Below are 25,729 nucleotides of genomic sequence, written 5' to 3' on the forward strand. Positions count from 1 at the left end.
CTCTGGAGAAAACCCTGACTAATACAACCAGCAACTCAGAATAGGCATTGCATGCTAGTTCTTCCAGTGTTTTCCCTTAGTTTTCATGCATTCATTTATTTATTCATTTTTCTGTTCACTCAACAATTACTCCTTAAGCAGCAGCATCTGGCAGACATTAATCACCCCACCATGTAGGCCAGGCTGAGAACCACAGCTTCCGTCCCCCCTGCTCACCCACTTCTCACCCCTGCCCTGCCAGGCCCGCCATCTCCCGTCCCAGCCTTGTCTGTCAGGCGTGGGGGGGGGGGGCCCACCTCAGCCCCACCTGCAGGGTTTTTGCCTGCTTCCTTTCTTTCACTAACCCTCTTCCACCTTTTCCTGTCTTCTGGAAATGTGTTGAAGTCTCCCTGGCTGCGAATGCCTCCTTTATTCCATTTGTTTTGCTCTTACTGGGTTTTATCTTTTTAATCCATTATTACGATTTTAACAGGGTCTCAGATGGATGTAGAGGCAAAAAGCACATGCTCAATTCACCATCTTGAACTTCAAAAGCCCAGGATATTTAAAAAGATTTTTAATAGTTTTTTTGTTTGTTTTTTAAACTATCCGTATGATAGTAACTCACAGCCATGAGCACACTTGTAACCATTAGGGAACAATGGATACAGTTAATTTCTTTTTTAAGCCCCAGTTATATGGCAGTATATTTGACATATAACATTGTGTAAGTTTAAGGGGTACAACAAACTGATTTGATACATGTATATATTGTAAAATGATCACCACAGTAGGTTAACATCCATTGCCTCTCACGGTTACACATTTTTATTTTTCTTGTGATGAGAACTTTTAGGATCTACGCTCTCAGCGACTTTCAAATATACGATATAGGACTGTTGACTGTGGTCATTGTGTTCTATAGTACATCCCCAGGACTTATTTACCTTATAATTGGAAGTTTGTGCCTTTTGACCATCTTCACCCAGTTCTCCTACCTCCTATTCCCTGCTTCTGGCAACCACTAACCTTACAACGGATTTCTTGAGAAATTTGTTGATGGTACCTGGTATCTACCTGATGGCTCAAGTGGTTATTTAATCACAGGGTGCTGTAGTAAGAATACGGTCTTGGAATCACATAGATGTGGGTCCCAATGCCTTATCTAACTTTTCCAAGGCTCAGTTGCATTCTCTCTAAACGGGATAATTACACTTGCCTTGCAGGGCTGGTGTGAGAATTTAATTTAATCTCCCATGTGGATGCTCCTGGTACAGTGCCTGAAACAGGTTATTTTCCTTCCTACTTCAAAACTGCCCCTCAGATTGTGCAAGGGGACCTGGGCTTTCTGCCTAAATCAAATGTCTCCCTATTTTATTCTGTGATGATGCCAGGTATACCAATGCAGGAAGCGGTCTGCATTTTTCAGAGGGATTTAATGGGCAGATGCAAATGTAAGAAGAAGTTGTTATTTCTTCATGGGAGGATCCGAACAGCCCTCTCCTGTTTTAAGGTATGCTCGGTCATGCACCAATTTTGTTAGCAATGTGATTTCTTTCCTTCGCGGGCAGACCTGAGCAGCTGTTTTTACCTTCTTGGTTATCTCCAGCATATGTCGCTTCTTCTATTATTTGGTCTTCAGCTATTCTAAAGCATTCTCTCCCCCATCGCACATCATTATAAAGAAAAGGCTCGAAGCAAACTTAAGGGAATTTCTAACTGACTTCCATATTTCATGAGGACTCAGCTATTGCTCCTTGGTGATACGTTGATGAGAGCAGTGAAAGTTTCACAGGAGAAATGACGCTGAGATTTCAACCTAAGCAAGTTGACGTCTGTCTATTCTTTCAGCGAGGGTCCGTCTAGCTAGGACAGTGAGGCAGGGGTTGGGGCTTACGCAGACAGACCAAACTTTACTTTTCCTATCCTCCTTCCTCTTTTGCTACCTGGTAGCATTGCAGAGTGTTTTGGCCCAAAGTCTTTGGAGAAACAAATGTTGATTTCAAGCCAGATGGGCTTCTTAGGGCCAGGTGCATCTGAGCCTCCGTCCCCACCTCTGCAGCCTGGACAAGGGCATCCTTGTCTCGCACAGGTGAATGAGGATTACAGCCCAGGGCATCACACATAGTACTGGGCAGTGGCCAGCATCACTACATTGCTGAGTGGGGCCAGAGACGAAAAGGAGAGGGAAACGCCTATCAGATCACTTTCCCATTAGTGATGCTGGAGAAATAGCTGAAGGAGAAGATATGACGTAACAGCCAGCATGAGGTGTGGGCATGGTCTGATAGTTTTGGGAGCTGTGTAAGTGCGGTATACGGGAAGATGGAAGCACATCTTATCTGTAATTAATGATGCTGTGAACTTTCTTGTATACGGTGCCACTTAATCCTTGCCCATCCCCACAGAGCCAGGATGGCAGGTCCTCTCTGTATTGGCTTCAGAATTTTACTGGTGTCAATGGCAGCTGACCTCGCCCTTGGAAAATGCAGAGCCGCAGAGAACTGGAATCCTCGTGTCGGAATCAAATACAACTGACATCCAAGTCGATCTTCACAGCTAATGAAATGCATTGTCATCGTCCCCGGGCTAGGTGGGGATCAGGCCCAGGGTAAGTCATGGGAACAATTTCGGTGGACATTGAGTTTCATATTAGGTAGTTGGTGTAACTATTTGTCCTGGAAGATGTTTCTGCTCATGGAGGAAGGGGGATCAGACAGGGCAGTTGAGACTAAGAGCTATTGAGTGGCTGCCTCATGCATTCAGTAGGGGAAGAGTTTGTTGGGGAAATAAGTGTGTGTGTGTATATGTGTGTATGTGTGTTTGTAGTGGTGAACCCTTCCTATTCAGGCCAAAGGGAAGCTGAGTGTCGTGAATTGTGGAGAGATTACTGACAGTGTACACAGACCCTTTCCTTCCATGGCTTGAGATACTACTGATTAAAAATTCATTTTAGCCAACATGTATCTCTCTGTGAAAAGATAATGGCTGTAGCAAGTCATTCCCTACCTAGTATGAATTAGTTTAATGAACTCGTTTTCCCAGAGCCTCACAGAAACACAGAAAGGGAGCCGGGGTTTTTTGAAGCCTGCAGCAGAAGCAGGACCATGAGGTTGGTACCTGTGAGGAGCTGTGGGACCTGCCAGGACAGGGCCGCTGGGTGGATGCCACATGTGACCGCAGGCGTCTCAAGCCAAGACAGGGAGGTTGAATTGTTGCTAGCGTGTCTGTGTGTGTGAGATGTGCGTGTGCTTGCATGTGTGCGTGATGACTGCTGGTGGAAGTGGAAGTCTTGGGGAGTGGCAGAGACGAGTAAGCAAGTAGAGAAGACCAGGAAGCAGAAGTAAGGGAAGACAAAAAAGAGATGGGAAGGAAGCCCATTTATTCAAGACATTAATCATCTTCCACCATCCGCTATGTGCCAAAGAGCATTTCAAGTCCTGTAGGGAAGTGGTGCTCACACTTTTTAGGTAAAGGCATCTCTTTTGTATGAAAATATGTTACATAACCAAGAAGGACCTACTGTATAGCACAGGGAACTATATTCAATATCTTGTAATAATCTATAAGGGAAAAGAATCTGAAAAAAATATATGTATAACTGAATCACCTTGCTGTACACCTGAAACTAACACAACATTGTAAATCAACTATACTACAATATAAAACAAAAATTAAATTAAAAAAAAGAATTATGGAGTTGGTCCATAACATATTTTTTTAACTTTTTTCCCCTTTAATTTTTTAGTTATTGTAGGGTGGGGCTGGCTGCCTAAGTCCCTTCACTTGGCAGGATGCAAGCTGCCTTATTTGTTAAGTCGGGAGCAGAATGGAGCTAGGAACAGCAGGAGGAGGTCTGGACTAGCACATCTGAGGACCAGACCCAGTTCCACCACGTAGAAGCTGTGGGATGATTGACAAACCACGTGGACTCTGAATTTCCATTCTCATCCGTGAGAGAGAGAAATGGGCACATTGCTGACAGCATGAGTAAGTTCATGGATGTGAATGCATCGTATAAACCAGGACACCTCTTACACATATGAGGAGTTTCTCCTATTAAGGAAGTGAGGTGAGGGATGAGTGTGATTTGCCCAGGGCCCCAGCATCCCTTTGGAGAAATCCAGATGTCAAAAGAAGCAACCAAGAGAAAGAATCGGAAAGACTCCTTTTCCCCCTCCCTCTTCCAGACCCACGTGGTCCATTTGTCTCTCAGGCAGCAGTGGAATGAAGCCTGTCTTCTTGGGCGTGTGGTTAGGGGTTTCGGTCCAGAATATCAACAGGAAACCTGGGGCCTGCAGCTGCCCTGGGAGGCTTCCTGAGGCCTTCCGGCTGCCATGGCACTGCAGGGCGCTGGTCACCCAGAGCCCAGGCTGGCTGGCTTTGGTGTCCCGCGGAGGTGGCCGGCCTTCCTCCCTGTCAGGGTTCTGACTTCTCCCCCATCGGCCCACCACGCTCCACAGGCTGCCGCACAAGGTCAGACGCACCATCGCCTGAGCGTCAGGGCTTGGTAATCTCCCTGGGCTCTGGGGCTGCACAACGGGGACCACCAGGGAGAAGGCCAGCCTGGCCTCCGGAGCTGACCCCAAAGGCCTTCTCAGCAGGATCAGGCCATATGTCCTTGTTAATGCAACATTTGGGTCACAGGGTGGAGAAGCCTATAGAGCCTGGCTAACCCCACGGCTTCCCTCCCCTCCCAAATTCTAATTCTCAGATTCAATGGCAGAGGAAACTTAGTTATTGAGAGATGGCTTCGGGGAAGGCAGAAAACAAAGCAGAGTTTGGAAAACAAACACATTTAATTTGCACGTGGAGTTCTTGAGAGCATAATGAGTTAAGTTTTAACATCTCCCCCTTCCCTCCCCCTTCCAAAGATTAAACTGGAAGTAGTGGGGGTGGGGAGAGAGAGGACAGAGTTCTTTATGGAACTTCAGACTGTGATGTGGGAGTTTGCTGCTTTCTCATTAACCTTTCTTGAACCCAAGTTACACGCACGCCCCACTCCCAGTTGTATTTTTTTCTTGTTTCGAAAGTGAAATTTAAGCTTGACATCATTAAACACCCTCCCAATGTTCACAACACAGCCCTGGGGAGCTGGTACACTCAAGGGACTCCAAAAAAATCTGTCCGTGCAAATTAAAAAGATAATCAGGAGGACAAATAAGAGGACAAGTGATTGAGTGAGGGTTTTCAGATCTAGTAATTTTAATCATGTAGTCACCCTCCATCATCACATTTTCAAGTTCATTTTACATTTTACTTTCCAGAAAGGACACTTTCCTCCCTTGATTTAACAGACATAGGTGAACTGGCCAAAAACCAGTTGGTGTTTTTTACTCCCAGATTTTTTTTACACGCATCATGCGTGTAAACATCTGAGTGTAAACACATATTGCTCTCTGTGTCTGCCCTGAAATCACAAGAAAACAAGCTTTGAGCTACTTGGGCGTGTATCTCTATTTAAACCCCAGGATTTCCACTTAATTATAATGACCACTGTTCCATCGTAAGAAAGGCAGCATCCCCTTTGTGGCCCAGGAGGCTGCTTTGCAGAACTGCCTGGTGGTCCCCGAAGGCTCCCGCTGGGCCACCCAAGATTCCTGGGGACCCCAGATGGCTTGGGAGTGGGGGAGTTTCCCCACTTTTGAAAAGGCAAGCTCGATTTTCTGCTTTGGTGACTAACAATTGTCCACCAGGCACCTTAGAATAAATCGCACAGCAGGTATGACATGGTTACAAAGTTCTCAACTATTACAGAATAGTATCTGCCCGGGTACTTTTTCTACACCACCCTCCCCCCGGCCCATGGGGTGGAAAGATGTGGAAAAAACACTGTGGGGGGGTGGTCATAAGCAGCCTCCTGGCTTCGTGCCCGCCGTGGCGGCGGCTCAAGTTTATGCGGGTAACTTCGGGGCCTGTGTTTAAAGGATGAAAAGGGAAAAGCATTCAAAGGTGGTTAGAGACACCACCACACTGAAAGCCGGGGAAGCGGCTGAACAGTGGGAAAAGACATCTTCACCCCCCGCTGAAGTTTGCCCAATTATAGGGGGAAAGGCTTAGCCGGTGGTACTTTTAAAACATCCTCTCTGAGAACATGTTGGATGTTGGTTCTTCTGTGTCTGAAATGTCAGATTGGTAGCTTTGGGTCCTTATTAAAAAATTCTGAGCCACAAAGTGGCTCACATACTAGTGTGAACAAACACATCGACTAAAAGAATCGTTAAAGGAGCATCCTTAGAACTAAGCTGATGTGCCAAACATTTCATGAAATAGGATAAGGTGACTTGGGAGGAAGATTTAATTGGGAGAAAAACTTGGCTACCCACCAAACTAGCGTGGGGTGCAGGCGAGGGTCTCCCTCTATCTGAGGGAGAACGCTCCTGCCTTTAGACATGTAACTATCATTGGAAAGGCCATGGCAAGAAACACAACTTAATTTATTATTCATCTGTTTGCTTTTCTGAGGGCTCACCATGTGGCATAAGGTACCACGTGATACCCAGATTAAAACATGGCCTTGATGGTTGGGGCTTGTCAGTAAGAATAGAAAATCCAGCATTGTCATCATACAGAACGATTATCAGCCATTCGTATGTGGAGTGCGGTTTGCACCACTTTATTTGTTTTAATTCATTTGATTCTCACATCAAGCCTCTGAGGCAGGCACTGTTACTGATCCCATTTCTGAGATGGGGAAAATGAGACCTAGAGAGGGGCCTTGCCCAAAGGTACAGAGCGAGCGGGCGGCAGAGCTCGGATATGTAGATACATGTCCACAAATCTCTAGGCAGGCTGTGGCAGGGACTGTTGGAGACCCATGTGTCGAATGCACTGCTGGTGGAGAAGGGACAGGTCACATGTGGTGAAGGACCAGTGCAGGCTTCAAGGAGGAGGTGGCTGTTCAATGAGGCTTGGGAAGGTAAGAGGGATTTCATCAGGTGGAGACCAGGGGCTGGAAATAGGAGGGCATTCATGGGAGGGAGACACTTGCCAGGGTGAACACTCAGGCTGGGAGTTCAGCTCCTGTAACTGAGGTCGTGTCCCAATGCTCAGGGTTGGGGCTTTTGTACCATATGTCCTTATGTTACCAAACAGGGATCACTCGATCCAAAAAGAGTGGGTTTCTGTAACTTAAAAAATGTTCATCAGACAATGTGTACAATGTGTACATGAAAGGAAAGGTAAGCAGAAAGTTCCAGGGATGGCAGGGTTGGGGAAAGCGGGGCATAAGTTTCTCTGTGGGTGAATAGCTGACAATAAGGATGGAAAGCGAGAGGGAACCAGCAATGCTGGGGGTCTGTGGGGCAGACCTACCGCGTGCCAAGCATCTTTACACATCTTACCTCCTTTGGTCCTAAAACCACCCTACAAGATCGGTATCAGTATCAGCTCTTTACTGGTGAACACATTCAGTATCTAAAGAGGAGGTAGCTTACTCAAGACCACATGGCTGGTCCAGTACAAGCACCGGAACATTTGAGTCCAGGCTTCTGTGATTTCGAAGACTGAACTCATTTCATTGCACCAGAGAAGGCTAAAGCCACTCACAGAGGATCTCAAATGTCTGGCCACGGTTGTTTTTAGGTGGAGCAGTACAGTGGTGTGCTTTAGAAGAGTAACCCAGCAGAGATGGTGGGACGGATTGAGGAGGTGCAGGGAGAGGGGAGTCAGGTAGGACAGGGGGGAGTCTGATGTCAGGAGAAAGAAAAGAAGAGGTCTAATTCTAGGCAGAGTTTAGACTGAAGATCAATAGGTCAATGATTCTCAAAGAGTGTTCCCAGCATTAGCAGCTCCTGGGAACTTGCTAGAAATACAAATCTACCTACTGAATCAGAAATTTTAGTGGTGGGGCCCAGAAATCTGTGTGTTAACAAGATCCCCAGGGAATTCTGATGCTTCCTTATGTTTGAGAGACTCTGTCACAGACCAAATTGGTGGACTGGATCTGAGAGGTTAAGAGGTGACTCATGCGTGTAGACTAGGGGTAGATATATAATCTCTAAACCAGTTATTTTCCTGTGGTACTCCCCACCCCACCCCCAGCCCCTGGCACCTGACATGTACTTTCTGTCTCTATGAATTTGACTGTTCTAGGGACCACATATAAGTGGGATCTTACAGTATCTGCCCATTTGTGACTGGCTTATTTCACTTAGCAGAATGACCTCAAGTTTATCCGTATTGTAGCATGTGTCAGAATCTCCTTCCTTTTAAAGGCTGAATAATATTCCATTGTATGTATACACCACATTTTGTTTATCCATTCATCTGCCAGTGGACACTTGGGCTGCTTCCACCTTTTGGCTGTTATGAATAAACGCACTATAAACATGGGTGTACAAATATCTCTTCGAGACTCTGCTTTCAATTCTTTTGGTTATTTACCCAGAAGTGGGATTGCTGGATCATACAGTAACTCTATTTTTAATTTTTTTTGTGTTATTGCCATACTAGTTTCCACTGCGTTTGCTCATTTTACATTCCCAACAGTGCACAAGGGTTCCCGTTTCTCCACGTCCTCCCCAACACTTGTTCTTTTCTTTTCTTCCGTTGATTTTTTTTTTTGTGTGATAGAGGCCATCTTAAAGGATATGAGGTGGTATATCATGGTGATTGGCTTTTCCCTAATGGTTAGTGATGTTAAGTATCTTTTCATGTACTTGTTGGCCATTCGTATATCTTTTTTGGAGAAATGTCTATTCAGGTCCTTGGCCATTTTTGATTGGGTTCTTTGGAGAGTTCTTGTTTTTAACCCTCTTTCAAAGACAATGATCAGAGAGGTCTGGAAGGGACCCAGGTGTCCGTAGGTTATAGAAGCTTCACAGGTGTCTCTGAAGCAAGTCAGGCTTGGAACACACTCTGTTACACGGCAAGATCTTACCCTCTGTCAACTTAATTAAACCTGCCCACGTTCATTTGAATGATCCAAAGAAAAGTCTAGAACTCCCCCAAGTTGTCCAATTTCTCTCTATGTCAAATAGAGTCACTGTGATTTTATTGTGACTCATGAATGACCTAGCTCCCTTCCTCCTTTACCTTTAGATAAACTCAAGGAGGTTAAGGCTGGCCACCAGTGCCTGAGGAGCATGAGGAAAGAAGAGGGAAGCAAAGTCTAACAACGCGAGCGGTCTGGCTGGGGACGAGGCCGAAGCCGTCCTCCGTGGTGCAGTGAATTTCCTCGTTTTGTTCTTCTCTGGATCACACTCCACCAGCAAACAAAGAACAGACTTTGAGAACACCCAAGAGGAAACACCACACCCAAGATGTGACCAAGAAGGATCAGCCAGAGTGTGGCTCTCTTGGGTGGGTTCTGCCACTGGATTTCACCCAGGACCGTGGGTGATGGGAAGCTTGAGATATGCTGTATGTTGGTTGCAAGTGACAGAAACACACCTCAAACTGACATGGGGTAAAAGGACACATTGGTGTCTCATGTAGGGACACCCCATGACACATTGTCTATTCGTCTCTTTTCTCTCTGAATATCAGACTGGAAGGAAACACAGACGCTGAGAGGTTCCTGGTCTAACCACCTGTCTTTCTTCAGGTCCAGGCTGAAAAATTCCAGGATAAGTTTCCAACTGGTCTGATGGGTCACTGCCTATGGATGGACCAGTCAGCTGTGGCTGGGATAGGGGTAGCTAAGACTGTCAGTCCATGAGCATTCCATGCTTGGGTTGGGTGAGGAACAGTTTCTCCTAAAGAAGGGAATCTGCCTGCAGAAGGAAGGATGGATACAGGGAAAATAAGAGAGAGAGAGAGAGAGAGAGAGAGAGAGCTGTCAATTCTCTCCCATCAGACCTGGGCTGAGGAGTCCGTATTTTTGGTTAGTAATGCGCCAGAATTGGACATGGGCAGGAGAGCGTGGGTGTCAGGACATCTTGTCCAAGCAGAGAACACCCTCAACACCCATGGAGTTCCCAGGCCAGCTAGAAGCTTCTCTCAGGGACTGGAGGGGGATAATTTTGGCCTGGAGGAGAAAGCAGCTAAGTTAGATTGGTTTTCTGGAAGCAGTCTCTGAAGCAAAATATAAGAGATTCATTAAAAAGTGATTCCAGGAAAATTCAGTCCAGGAGTGGGGAAGCAGGGCCAGAAAGTCTGAGCAAAGACTTGGTATCCAGCAGAACCTCATGTAGGATAACTTCGGCTCAGTCCTCCGGGAGCTCGGGGGTCAGGGTCACACCGCAAATTTGCTCTGCTCACGGGATGGGATGTAAGCCCCTCAGTCACCTCCTGCTCTCTGTGGTCTCAAGCAAAGCCGGCTCTAGCAGCTCAAGTGCCGTTTTCCAGCAAACAGATGCAGAAGATGGTGTTGGGAGTGAATGCACACGGGGGGCGGTTGCATAAAAGTGACAAGGAATTGTAGGGGACCCGGGCAGAGCACCGACAGCATCTGCTATCCTCACACGCTGTCATTCCCTCTTCAAAATATTAAAAAGGGTCATTTCTAATACAGCTGCATATATGGTTAGGGGCCAGTTTTGTCAGATGATCTGCTGTAATTGGTGACAGGAACACCAAGAGAGTCATAAATATGACATCAAGACTCAGTGGCACCCATAACAGTGTGCTTACTACAGTTTGGATGGTTCTTGAAAATGGGCGTAGGTCACATACTTTGCACGTATATCATGTATCATACTTAGCTGGTGACTTTGCAGGTTGGTGGGTGGCTCTTCTGGGCTGGGCTGGCTTGGCTGACCCCTGCTGGACTCTTGCATAGGTCTGTGGCTGTCTGGCGACTGGATGATGGAAGATGGCCTCATGCACAGGTCAGATGGTTGGCAGATGTCGGGTCTTCTCCGTGTGTGTCTCTTCCTCCAACAGGATAGCTCAGGCTTCTTCACATGGTCTCCAAGTGCAGCAAGAGGGTGGGTGCTAAATGCTTTTCAAGTTTTCTGTGTACGTCACATTTTTTGATGTTCATTGGCCAAAGCAAGTCAATCAAAGCAATGGACAATCTCAGAATCAGGTTTGGAGGCCACTATCAAAGACCAAGTGTGGGTGGAGGGAGGGGAAGAATGTGCCACCTATTTTGGTCATATGTTGTGGGTGCTTGTACTTATACATAGTTTCTCAGAAAACTTACCGAATTTTCAAGAAATAGAAAAAAGGGAGAAGCCTACATCCCTTTAGGTAAAATTATTTATTTGGAGCCTTGAAATATACGTGCTATTTTAAAATTGTAAATGCATAAATAGATTGTCAGGATTTTGAGACCTAAATGCAGGTGAATATGTATGTTAAAAGGGCAGATTTAAAAATGGCTTTGGACATTAGAGCCTTTCTAGACACATCAGTGTTTATATATTTCTAAAAAGGATAACAATTAGCTAAGACACTGGAAATCCTTTTTCAATACTCCTCTGTGTGTACGTGTGTGTGTGCACACGTGCATGTGAGCCGCTGGTGAGAATGAATCCATAACTTCATAAGGGCTTTATAACCTCCCTTAATATAGGTGGTCATGGCCCATATTCAACAACCTTTCTCCACTTTTCCATTTGACTTTTGATTCAGTTATGGGATTAACTGATTTGAGGAATTTATTTGTTTATTTAGTTATATTAAAAAAAATAATGTTGGTAACATTCGGATACCAACTGGATTAAGGACCCTTTTCTCACCTGGCATCTGGTCCCCCCACTCTCCACTCAGGGGGGTCCTTGGCGAGGCATTTCCTTTCTCTCCTCCTTGCCTGGGGACGTGTGAAGTGCTCACCTTTCATGAGCTTTGCTCATCGCTTGTGGCAAATCCGTGTGCTTCTTGTTCTGTCAATGAACGAACCACAGGCTGCAAAACAAAACCATTGGGAAACAAGGTCATCGGCATTTGGGAACGTTGCTTCACTCTCTTGGGTGTCCCCTGTATTTCCCCTGATTACTCCTAAATTTTTTTGATCAAAAAATAATCTGCACATTTCAACAAATGTGTGACCGGCAACATTCAATAGAAAAGTGACCCCCCTCCCAAAAGCTCTTTATGATGCCAAACGCAGACCTCGAGTAATAGCGATCTTCCTTCATTTCTCCCTGATTTAGCACGAATATTTTTCAAGTCTCCTCTTGGGGCCTAGCAATATTCTGGTACCTTCTTCATGCTGGGAGCAACCGTTTCTACCTAGTTGCCCTAGTCCCAAACTGGAGCATACAGTTTTAAAATGAGATACCCCCTTCCCCCCCACCCCAAACCCTCAGAACCTACCTTTTTCCGTTTTGTTTCTCTGTGTTGAACTGAGTCACCTGCCATCGGTGGAACCTGTGTCCAGGAAGGGTTGACACCCGGGTGGTATCCTCAGCCAGCCTGGGTCAGAACCGATTCAGGCTGCCCAGCCTCAGCAGTTAGGATCCCGGGGAGGGGTGGACCCAGGCCACCTGCACACAGTGACACAGTTATCCCAGTTTGGTTCTGCCTGGAGCAGGACTCCACCTGGTTCTGGAAAGATGGCCCGACATGGGAGCCCTGTCTATACTGAAGGCCTCACTTGGAAGTCGGGGAAAAGCTGAAGCAATGTTAGGACGGCGGAGAGGCGGGGCGGGGGCGGGGGAATGTGGACCAGATCGCCCTCAGCTGTCCTAGCAGAAATGCTGGCGTAGACTGCAGCCCGTGACAGACAGCTCCTTATTTGTAAGTAGTTAATGTTTCTTAGCAAGCACTTCTGAAAAAAATAGGTATGTAATGACAGCACTCACTGGAAAACAGGCCGATTAGAAAATGCACTAACTTATCTGGTATTCATTTGAAAAGTAAATGGCTGCGCGGCAAGGTGAGAGTTCACTATCAATTCAAATATTTTCCCGTCACAGGCTCTAGCACTCCTGCTTTAATTCAAGCAGAAACACAAGTATGAATAATCAAACTAGATGACGCTCATCAAGAACCTTTGTGCCTTGCACCATTTCAAATGGTCATTGAAGCTTAATGGCAAAAAATTTACATTCTTCCTTTAATTTGTATTCTATTCCTTCCTTCTGAGTGATGTGATTGTGGCTTGCCGCTGCCCCTCGTATTATTTTGATGCAAATGCCTGTTGTGTGTGCCTGGGTCCAATTTCCTGGTTTTTGCCGGGAAGGGGAGTGCCTGCGAGAATAGTTCAAAATCAGGGTTATTTAAAGAGTTTATAACTACTGCTCCTAATGAGTGAAACAAGACAATTGATGAGCCGCCATCTGGAGACATCTTGATGGCCCCAGGTGCACAGATGCCCACAAATGGAAATAAAATCAACAGGAAAATCACTGTTTTCTTGTCTCCCTGTCTTAGGCTCGAAAATTGACTTTATTCTGGTTGCCATCTACAAAAGAATTAAAAAATTTGTAATTCAAGCAAAACTCCCTTTGCTGCGCCAAGCTCGCTGGGGAGGAACGCTTTACGCAGACACTGGGCGTTGTTGGCCAAACACTGCAAACGGAGGGCCCCCAGGGCTATCCTGGAATGTAATGTATGCACTGACTAATTTATGATGCGGTGACTAATTTCCATGTCTTGTGCTTAGAGTCGCCTGGCTAATTACATGGATGTTTTCTTAACTTTGGTAATTACGCTCTGTGCCTTCACCGGGCGCCCAGCGAATGAGCAAGGGCGGATCACGGTCCTCCGAGCCAGGCGGGTCCAGGCTTGTCGGGAGCGCGCGCCCGCGCCGCGGGGCCATCATCCCTGATCAGAAGCCTCGTCAGCTTTGACCAGCGCCCACAGGCTGCCAAGTAAGCATCTGGAGAAATATTTGATGGAACGCTCCGTAATTAGATGGACTGGCTTCATTAGGAGAACTTTGCGGGCAAAGGGAAGCCGGCGTGTCTGTGCGGGGATCTGAAGGTTTGCAGCCTCCTCCCGGGAGGCCCGAGCACAAAGCTCTGCCCGCTGTGCGCGCCCACGCTAGGGCGGCTGTGCTTCCAAAGCGGCTCCGTGGGGTCTGCGAGTCCAGGGCTGGGGTCCAGAGGCCAGCCCCCCTGCAGCAGCCTTGCCAGGACGACCTCAGTCCCACTCATCTGGTCCCCTCCAGCCCCCTCCAGCCCCGATAAGACCAACAGGAGAACTCAGATGCGGTGGCCCTGTGCGAGCTGGCCCTTGGAAGCATTTCTGGAGGTTGGGAGGAGGCTGGGGACTGTGGACCACTGTATTTCTCGCATTCCAGGGCCTGCTACCCCAGCACAAAATTCAAACATCCCAAGCAAACACTTAGCTCTTTAGGAACCAAGGTCTTAATGGTCCAATCCCATCAGTCAGAGCTTTCAAATGAAAACTGGCCCTGGTCATTAGCATTAGGCTGCCAGGCATGGCAGAGGGATGATGTGGGGCTGGAATGTGGGCACAGCACACATCTGGGAGGCATGTACCCCCCACCAGACGGAACCTTTCCATAATCAGGGACCACGGTGGGCAAAAGGAGAAAGGAGGGGTAATAGTCACCAATGCATCACAAACTCATCATTTCATTCACTCTGCTCGCAGCTGGGGGACATCTCATCTTTCTCCCGCATGGGGAAGCAAGGGAGAGGCTGAGGTATATGTGGGTTTGTTTGTGCGCGTGGTAGCTCAGTGATTTTGGGCTTCCTGCGACTTTAATTTTGACATACAATCAGAAAAACGTGAAAAGATTCCAATAATCTGTTCCCAGTCTACCAAATTAAAATGGTTCCCTCTGCTTTATAGAAATGATTTGTGCATCAGACCAGTCAAGATATAAAAAATGATCTGTCCCCGAAATATCTCATTAGATACAAACATTCGGTGAAATGCACTTCAAGCCACTCATGATATCAATTTTAAACCCAGCCAACCAAGTAACCTCACTCAAAACAGACCACGCTGAGGATATGTTGCTGTTGAATTTTTAACAGACCATTGAAAAGCATCAACAGGCTTTATTTTGAAATTCTAAAAATGGATTTCAAATGCATTGGAAAAGACTTCTTTGCAGAATGATGAAATCTATATTGGAGCTACTACTTTTTTTTTAAAGTTTAGCCTCCCAGTTAAAGAATTTTTTAAAGTTTAGCCTCCCAGTTAAAGAATTAACGTTGCAATGGACATTACCTTCAGTTGCATAAAAAGCAAAAGAAATGAGTAGAGAGAACGCTGGAGATAGTCACATCTCAGACACCAAACAGGACATTTGTGGGGTAAATGTTCCTGCCAGCATGGCTTCCCAATCAACCAAGAAAGGAGACGCACAAACAAATCCCAAACATTGTGTAGAATCAACTCGCGCCCTGTCTGGAATCCCAGGCAGCCCTGATGGGAGGAACCCTTCCTTGCCTGGGTATGTTTTGCTGTCAGAACAGCCCTCTCTGAAAAAGAATAGTCCTCCTTTCATCCATTCAAGGGAGGCCGATGTGCTTGCTCATGTGATGTCGAAGAAAGGAAAGCAACAAGAAATGTAATTATTTTGGCACATTCTTTTTTAAAAGGTTATTATTCTTACTTAATGCAAAGTGGTTTACACCGCCATTATGAAAGGGGGCCCACGTCCTTGGTCTCTAAACTGTGACCACTCTGAAGATTCAATGCCAGACACGGAGGCAGAGGCACGGAGGCCGTCACGAAGAGTTGGATGACAAACTGCAGGGAGGAATCATCTCAGAGCTGTGACAAATGCAGAGCTTTCCCTCTTCTTTCCAGCATTTTCTCTGCCCTACATTTCACTCCATTTTACCTTGTGAGAAGGAGAAAACAGTTTTGGGGGGTGGGGTCTGTCCCTCATTCATCCATTGTTTTCTCCCCCAGATGACTTTGATTTATCCTGAAATTCTGTGTACAGACACATGACCTGGACTGTGTCATTCCTCTGCAGTGAGTTCTGGAGAATTATCCATTTGAATCATCATCACGCTGCCCTGCCTGCTGGGAGAGCAGTTCTGGGTACCTGTTAATTGTTGTGCGTGAACAGTCCCTGGTTTGGGGGAGAAGTGTGCCCGTTCCTGTCCCCACTCCATTGTGTCTTAAAGACGGTTTGATGCCAGGAGATGGAAAGAACCCCCAAACTCTGCTCTCTTTCCATCCACCCTGCGGCTACGGAGGGGGCCGAGATGTTCCACCACAAAATGTCATTTGCAAGCAGATCAAAGCCCCCCCCCCCCTCCCCATAACTCACAGGCCTTATCACGCTCCTTGTGGCATCCAGGGGAAGGAAAGGATCAAAGTCATAAATAGAGGCCGAATCACTGAGGAATAATTTACATGCACAGTAGGTGGGAGTGAGTTAGTACATAAAGGTCTCTTTGAAGAGGAAAAAAATTGCTGCCTTTCTAGCAAACTTGGGAGAAGCCCAAGAGAGGAAGCCTTTCCACGGGAAGGCTTGGCTTTGCTTTGACAGTGACCACGGTGCTCTGACAGTCACACGTGTGCTCGAGGGCAGACCTTAAAGGCTGCAGAGGGTTTGTAAACACACGCTTGTTCATTCACTGCCCGCGTGGCAAAAGGGCTCAAACTTAGCATCGGAGTTAATAACTCCAGCCAGAAGCCTGCCTTGAAAGAATTTCACCATGCCCTGGCTTTTCTTATCATGAAAACTACGTTTCCCTACTGTGTCCACTCCTATCACTGATAAATTTATTTGAAATTAAAGATAGGCTTAAAACTCCACCAGACTGAGAGATTTGCACCATATTTTCCCGCAGAGTAATAATTATATTGGAAAGAAAAGTGCTTTTATGTACATGTGTGTGTCTCTGGATTAAGTGAGGTGCTGGTATTCTACTACAAATGGAAGTGTCTTCTCTCTTTTCAGGATGTAGGCAAAAGAACTGGCTTTTTTTTTTTTTCTTTTTTTTGCGGTACACAGGCCTCTCACTGTTGTGGCCTCTCCCGTTGCGGAGCACAGGCTCCAGACGCGCAGGCTCAGCGGCCATGGCTCACGGGCCCAGCCACTCCGCGGCATGTGGGATCTTCCCGGATCGGGGCATGAACCCGTGTCCCCTGCATCGGCAGGCGGACTCTCAACCTCTGCGCCACCAGGGAAGCCCAAGAACTGGCTTTTGAAAGCAGTCAAATTCATGTTTGTGAAAAAAAAAAAAAAACCTCAGAAAGAAATAAAGATGAATTTAGCCTTTTATTTAAGACCAAGCGTGGGGTTCTCTCACTCTGTCTGAATTTTAGATGCTGACATCATTCATGTGATTTAAATAATTAGGCTGATCATCACTTTCTTAAAATAATTTCAGCACTCAACTAAAAAAAAAAAAAAAGATTTCTTTCAAAGACCCCTTCCTTAAATGTGCTCAGTGCTTTCTGTATCATGCAGGCCAGTTTAATTCAGCTCCGCTCTGTCTGCCCAGCTAAACAATTGCTTTTCAGTTTCTGGAGAGTGTGGTCAATGCAGCAAAGAATACCCATCTAGAGACAGAGATGGCCTTGGACACTTTTGCTCAGCAAAACTTGACATCTGAAGTCTCACTCTTTATTAATCTCTTGTCAAAGAGTGAGTCAAGATTTCTGAAAAAAGGTCAGTGTGGTATAAATCATTATTAATGATTCAATAATGAGTGAGATTAAAAATGGAAGAATGAAACGATTAAGAATGGTGACCAGGCATCCCGTTTATAAATAGTCCATCTCTCGATGGCCATGCTTCTCCACCTGCAGCCTGCTTTTCTCTGCAGTTCTGGACCCCGTGGACAACTCTTGTACTTGACGGTTTAAGAGAGTGACCTGAGATTACAACCTCATGTAGTAGAGACTAGTATTATCTATTTTAACAGATTGGAAGCAGAAGCATGGAGAGATTAAGTCACTTGCTCAGGATGACACAGCTAGTACCAGGTGCAGCCAGGGTTGAACCCATCTATGAGTTCAGGGGAGTCTGTTGTTAGTGTCGATTCACCTCGGCTGAGGGCCCCAGGCCTCACTACACTCAGAACAGGTCCCAGTCAACAGCGTTTTTTGAACAAGGGCCTCAGCAGACTGAGTCACACCAGCTTGGACTCTGAATTTGTCCTGTTGTATTCACATGGTTACAGGTTGCAAAAATGACACCCTCTAAGTATGTGCACGGAGGCCCAGCACCATTTCCATGCCTAGCCTTAGAGTTCCATTTGACCGTATCCCTCTGCTGCTCCGTGCTTATTCTAACAGAAAGTTGTCCTCTGCATCCCTCTAACTGGAGACAGCCTCATTGGTTCCCGTTCCTTGTAATCAAAGAGCAAAAGTGAAACACAAACCAGAGATGCACTGAATATGAGGTCTCCGCAACCGCCTTCCAGCTCTTTGCCTACGGTCTGGCCTTGACCCTGTGGGCACCATCCCCAGATGGTGTTGTCCCACTGTCGAAGGGCATTTGCTGGATACATTCTGAGACAGTCACCAGGAACCCAGTCACTCATTTACCTTGGGTGGGCTGGTTATCTTCTGCTGCAGATCAAACCATTGCAAGCCTTAGTGGCTCAAAACAGTTACATCTGTTTTGCTCAAGAATCTGTACTTTGAGCAGGTTTGGCACATGTCATGGGGTGCGCAGTGTTCCCCCAAATAAATTCATGTTGGAATCTTACCTCCAGTAGCTCAGAATATGACTGAGGGTCTTTTTAGTGATGAAGTTAAAACAAGGTCATTAGGGTGCACCCTTATTCCATATGACTGGTGTCCTTATAAGAAGAGGAAATCTGGTTGCAGACATGGACAGAGGAGAGGTGATGGGAAGGCCCAGCAGGGAGAAGACACCTTTTCAAGTTAGGGAGAGAGACCTGGTACACATCCTTCCTTCTAGCCCTCAGAAAGAACTAACCCTGCGGACGCCTTGATTGTGGACCTCCAGCCTCCAGAACTTTGAGAAAATAAATCTCCGTTGTTTAAGCCACCTGGTCTGTGGTACTTTGTTCTGACCACCCTTGCAGACTAATAGGGTAGGGCTCACCCATCCATGCTCTACGTGGTGCTGACTGGGCATCTTGAAGGCTGGGGGCTGGATTCACCCCAAGGCTCCTCACTCATATATCTGACAGTTGATGCTGGTTTTTGGCTAGACCTCAGCCTGGGGCTGTGACACCTCCACGTGGCCTCCCTGCCTGCCTGGGCTTCCTCATGACATGGTGTTTGAGTTCTGAGCCAGCCAGGTAGAAGCTACTCCTTTTATGACTTAGGTCACAAGTCACTCAGAGACACGTCTGCTGCATCCTGTCCATTAGAAGTGAGTCATAAAGCCCATATCATATTCCACAGGAGGGGAACTAGACACCCTACCTTTTGGTGAGATGAGAGCGAAAACATTTGCAGACATATTTTAAATCACGACATCAGGCAAACCAATCAACAACCTCGTTTGAACAAGGGCTTCAGCAGACTGAGTCACACCAGCTTGGACTCTGAATTTGTCCTGTTGTATTCACATGAGTAAAGTTTGTAGAAATGACACACTCCAAGTGTGTGCGTGGGGGCCTCACTGTATGTGGTCAGCAGAATTCATTGAACTGGACATTGTCAGACACTTAAAGCTAATACCAGCTACAGAAAACACAAAAGTCTTAGCACCGTCGTTTCATTGAATAGTGGTTACCCTACCCTGCCCTGTTGTCAAAGTGCATCCCCTTGTGGTGCTTGAACTAAAGGGCCACAGGAACTTTAGCCAGGCAGAGGTTGGAAGTGCTCTGATCCCACCCCAGTGGATTGGTTGTTGATTTCTGCTATCATACAGTGATAATTAAATCAAAGATTGAAGTAGATGTGGCATTTTATAGCCAATAGGGATGATGACTAATGATATTTTCACTAAGGTTTTATGCATTGAAGAAAAGTTTATGAGTAGGAGACAACACATCAGGGGCAGAGAATGGAATCTGGGTGTGCAAGGAGGCCAAATCAGACCTGGGGTTTGTGCAACTTGCCACTGGGAGAACTTCTGTCTCTGACCTCACAGCAATAGGGAAACTTCCAGCTGGGAAAAGACAAAGGAACTCTCTTCTCTCCACTGGGAGCATCAGCTACCTCTCCACCATTTCTCTAAACTTTTCCACAAGAGTAGCCCAAGTGAGCCAATTGGATAGTTGGAGATTACGACAGGAAGGCTGTGGCTATTTCTTTCACCAACCCAAATTCTTCTTTTCTATTACAGGAAGACTGAAAGCTGCTGTCCCCCAAGAAAAGACTCTTACTTAGTCATCCATTAGGGGCACCTGCTCATGCCTGCAAATCACCGGGACACCCCATCACTCTCAGGAAGCATAAATATTAATGGGTGCATGGCCTGGGCACTGAGGGCCACATAGCATTTACTATAACAGAGAGGAGGTTGCAGCATGATCAGGGGAAATATCATTAGTGAGGCAGGTGGTGTGTGCATTAAGCAGTGTCTTCACCATAGAGATAGATGCCTGGGAGGGCAAGCTTGAAAGCTGAGAGCCTCGTAGGCATTCAACTGGCTTTGGACCCATGATTCCCAGTTGCAAAAATCTTTCACCTGGTGCAACTGTGACCTCTCTGATCAACTTAGCAGTGGCATAAAAATGGTAGCATCTTTGCTCTCTCCCTCGTTTGAACTCCATCTAAATTAGCAAAAGTGAAAAAAGATAGAAGGAACACAAACCATCGTCGATGAAGTAGGAACCTGTAACCACATCACACCACAAACTATGAAACATTCCTGGCAAATGCCGAGAAATCTAGAATGAGATCAGGGAGTAAGCACACTGCTGACACATGCGGCCTCAAACTCTCATAAGGGTCTGTATTTCTTTAAAAGTATCTGTTAACACCAAGAAGAACACACCCAAGGATTCTTACAGAGTTGAGATACAGTTTCATGGGCAGCCCAGGTAGGGAATGTCTTTATTTCTACCAGAAGGTATCCACTGCTCACAGTGAGGTCAGGGGTGAAGGGGTAGCTAAAAAAGATATTGGTATGATGGTAGTCTGTTTCTGTTGCCTGTGACCTGGCCTTCTACCCAAGGAAACCCCCCAGAGAGAGAGCTAGGGGAGGGGTGGGAAGTGGACAGCCAGAACCTGACCACAACCCAGAGGGCAGTTGCCCTAATGAGCTTGCCATGAGTGATGCCAGCCCAGGAACATAAGACTTGAGGAAAGATGTGCCCTTAAAGCAAGGAACTTAAAAGTACAGGGAAAAAACACTAGAAAATAGAGAGATGGTATGTAGGCTTGAGATCACTGCACAAAATGAAATGGAAAAGTCAACTATAAATAATGATTACAAATAAGATGATAGACATGGAGACAAAAGAGACCTACATATCCATAATTACTGTTTCTGAAGAAGAAAATAGGAAAATGGAACAATAGACTCAAGAATATAATAGAAGAATACTTTATTAAGATAAGAAAACATTGGGACTTCCCTGGTGGTACAGTGGTTAAGAATCTGCCTGCCAATGCAGGGGACAGGGGTTCGATCCCTGGTCTGGGAAGATCCCACATGTCGCGGAGCAACTAAACCCACGTGCCACAACTACTGAAGCCCAAGCATCTAGAGCCCATGTTCCGCAACAAGAGAAGCCACCGCAATGAGAAGCCCGTGCACCGCAACGGAGTAGCCCCCGCTCACTGCAACTAGAGAAAGCCCACGCACAGCAACGAAGACCCAACCCAACAACAACAACAACAAAAGTGTTAATAGAACAAAATGTCCCAGAATAAAGGATGTGCAATGATCAACCTAAGGTACATGCTGGGGAAGCCACTGACCTCCAAGGTGAAAGAATCATAAAGACATCCATGTAGAAATATTTCAATATTCAACATAAATTTTGAGTCTACCATGTGCCAGACACTGTACTTTGAGGATTCTGTGGTGAACAAGATAATCGAAGTTCCTGCCCTCATGGACTTTTCCAGTTTAGGCTGTGGGGTGGGAGGGTTAGAAAACAGAAAATAAATATGTAAACAAATAGAATATTCCATATAATCTCCCCGCCCATAGACCACCTCTCCTATTTTTTTTGACAATTTATAAAATTTTATAATAAAGGAACATCTGAGACCACAGTCTTCCACTTTTGCATACATCGTTTCTTTGTATTTCATTACCTTAACTGCTCTTCCTGATAATGTAGACTTTATTTTTAAAATAAATTTATTTTATTTATTTATTTTTGGCTGTGTTGGGTCTTCACTGCTGCACGCAGGCTTTCTCTAGTTGCGGTGAGCGGGAGTTCCTCTTCGTTGCAGTGCTCGGGCTTTTCATTGTGGTGTTTTCTTTTGTTGTGGAGCACAGGCTGTAGATGCATGGGTTTCAGTAGCTGTGGCTCAGTATCTCTCCTACTTTGAACATTTGAGTTGCGTAAATGTTTGGAGAGATGTCCAGGATGGTGTTCACCAAATGTTGAAAATTTCATTGAAAATGTTCAATGAAATGTTGAAAGTCAGGCTCCCTGACTTCAGACTATACTACAAAGCTACAGTAATCAAGACAGTATGGTACTGGCACAAAAACACAAATATAGATCAATGGAACAGGATAGAAAGCCCAAAGATAAACCCACACACATATGGTCAACTTATCTTTGATAAAGGAGGCAAGCATATACAATGGAGAAAAGACAGCTTCTTCAATAAGTGGTGCTGGGAAAACTGGACAGCTACATGTAAAAGAATGAAATTAGAACACTCCCTAACACTGTATACAAAAATAAACTCAAAATGGATTAAAGACCTAAATGTAAGGCCAGACACTATAAAACTCTTAGAGGAAAACATAGGCAGAACACTCTATGACATAAATCACAGCAGGATCCTTTTTGACCCACCTCCTAGAGAAATGGAACTAAAAAGAAAAATAAACAAATGAGACCTAATGAAACTTAAAAGCTTTTGCACAGCAAAGGAAACCATAAACAAGATGAAAAGACAACCCTCAGAATGGGAAAAATATTTGCAAATGAAGCAACTGACAAAGGATTAATCTCCAAAATATACAAGCAGCTCATGCAGCTCAATATCAAAAAAACAAACAACCCAATCCAAAAATGGGCAGAAGACCTAAATAGACATTTCTCCAAAGAAGATATACTGATTGCCAACAAACACATGAAAGGTTGCTCAACATCGTTAATCAGTATGAGGTATCACCTCACACCGGTCAGAATGGCCATCATCAAAAAATCTACAAACAATAAATGCTGGAGAGGGTGTGGACAAAAGGGAAACCTCTTGCATTGTTGGTGGGAATGTAAATTGATACAGCCACTATGGAGAACAGTATGGAGGTTCCTTAAAAAACTAAAAATAGAACTACCATACAACCCAGCAATCCCACTACTAGGCATATACCCTGAGAAAACCATAGTTCAAAAAGTGTCATGTACCACAATGTTCATCGCAGCACAATTTACAATACCCAGGACATGGAAGTAACCTAAGTGTCCATCAACAGATGAATGGATAAAGAAGCTGTGGCACATATATATAATGGAATATTACTCAGCCATAAAAAGAAACGAACTTGAGTTATTTATAGTGAGGTGGATGGACCTAGAGTCTGTCATACAGAGTGAAGTAAGTCAGAAAGAGAAAAACAAATACTGTATGCTAACACATATATATGGAATCTAAAAAAAAAGAAAATGGTTCTGAAGAACCTAGGGGCAGGACAGGAATAAAGACGCAGACATAGAGAATGGACTTGAGGACACGGGGAGGGGGAGGGGGAAGGGTAAGCTGGGATGAAGTGAGAGAGTGGCATGGACATATATACACTACCAGATGTAAAATAGATAGCTAGTGGGAAGCAGCTACCTAGCACGGGGAGATCAGCTCGGTGCTTTGCAACCACCTAGAAGGGTGGGATAGGGAGGGTGGGAGGCAGGTGCAAGAGGGAGGGGATATGGGGATATAAGTGTATATATATAGCTGATTCACTTTGTTATACAGCAGAAACTAACACACCATCGTAAAGCAATTATACTCCAATAAAGATGTTAAAAAAATAATAAAATAAAATAAAAATAAAAAGGAGAAACATTTCCCAACGAATCTTAAAAGAGCATTTCAAGAGATGAAAATTGCAGGCCAATCTCACTCTCATGAACATAGGTGCAAAAACACTAAACAAAATATTAGAAAATCAAATCCAGTGATATGCAAAATGGATAGTGCATCACAACATAATATGGCTCATTGCATAAAGGCAATAGTGATAAAAAAATTCTGATGTGAGAATTGAAGTATATTTACTCTTTAATTTTGAGAATATTTTAAGCAAGAGGGATCATTTAACCAAAGCGTGTCCCACTTTACTGACGATGGGAACAGATGGTTAAAATGGAAGGAGGAAGCCAACTCTGCATATACCTGCCTCTCTCCTTTAGTTATCCCTCTCCCGTGGTATGAACCTCTTCCAACCCTCTGATTTTTTTTTGAAAGAAGAAGATATGATGCACGATGACCATCAACACTACCCACACTGTCCAAAACAGACCTCCGAGAGAAAATATGGTTTTGATTCAGTGATTTTGTTGGATCATAAAGTTGATCCTATGGTTCAATTATGTCAGCTGATAAATTCATCTCTTGAGAATGTTTGGTCATCACAGAAAGGCTGGGATACTTTTAACGTAAATGAAGGCGACCTCAGAAGCATAGCTATCCTCAGATAGAATTCTAGCCCTGGAAAGGATAGTAGCAATGGTGGATTAATTACAGTAATTGTCCCAGTTTGATCCTGTCTCCCTATTACATGCCTTTTGGTAGTTTTTATCACACTGACTCTAGGTTTGGTTGTGTAACTTGCTTTGGCCAATGGGACGGTAGCAAATGTGATGTAAGTAGAGACAGGAAAGGCACTTGAGCTCTGGTCCGTGTTCTGCTCCTGAGGTCCTGCTGAGCTGCCATGTTGAATAAGCTGGAGGTTGAGAGACCACGTGGGGCTGAGATGAGCACCCCCAGCTGAGCCACCTCATACCAGGCAGACCCCAGCAGACCCGGCAGCGGACAGCAGACACGTAAGTGCGCCCAGCCAACGTCAAGTGCATCCAGTCCAGAGAGGCAGAGTCACCCAGCTGAGCCCAGTCCCAACTACGATTCTTTAGAATCATGACTAAATAAATAAATGATGGTTGTTTTAAGCCATTATATCCTGGGACAGTTTATTATATAAAAATATCCATCTTTTAAAATATTTGAGATCAAAAATACAAAAAAAATAGACTTCTTTTTATCTCCCCAGAAGTGACGTTTTACTTAATCCAGCCAACTCTTGAATATCTAAATAAACGAGGGATAGGGACATGATGGAAAACCCCAATTCACAGACAATCCCGAAGTCTACCATGTGTTGAAAAAGTTCTGGTGATAGATGGTGGTGATGGTTGCACAACCATGTGAATGTGCTTAATGCTACCAAGCTGTACTCTTAAAAATAGTTGAAGGGGAAAGTTTACGTGATGTATATTTTACTACAATAAAAAAAAAAAGAAAAAAAATGATAGCATCTGTTACTAGGTTCAACTTTGTTCTTCATTTTGGCCTGAATCAAGGGGAAAAAAAGGAGGCCTCCTGTGGTTCTGATCTCACCCAAGGCTCCTCTGCCACCAGACGCTAATGAGCCCTGAAACGAAGCAAGGCAGGTGGCTGGGGAACGGGGGTGGGGGTGGGGTGCGTGGTGGGGGGGAGTTGGTGATCTGGGTAATCAGCTTCTGGTAACGAGTCAGCCGCCCCAGGGGTCTGCGTAGGTGAGCACTTTTCTCTCCGTCCTCTTTTGATCAGCGTGAATCGTAATCAGCCAGGTCATGCTGTGGCTCCCCACTGATGCGCGTCCGAAGCTCGCGTGGTCCCCACACTCCAGAATAATAGGTGACCGACCCTAATGCAT

Source organism: Delphinus delphis, chromosome 15, assembly GCF_949987515.2.
Source record: "Delphinus delphis chromosome 15, mDelDel1.2, whole genome shotgun sequence".
Taxonomy (NCBI): domain Eukaryota; kingdom Metazoa; phylum Chordata; class Mammalia; order Artiodactyla; family Delphinidae; genus Delphinus; species Delphinus delphis.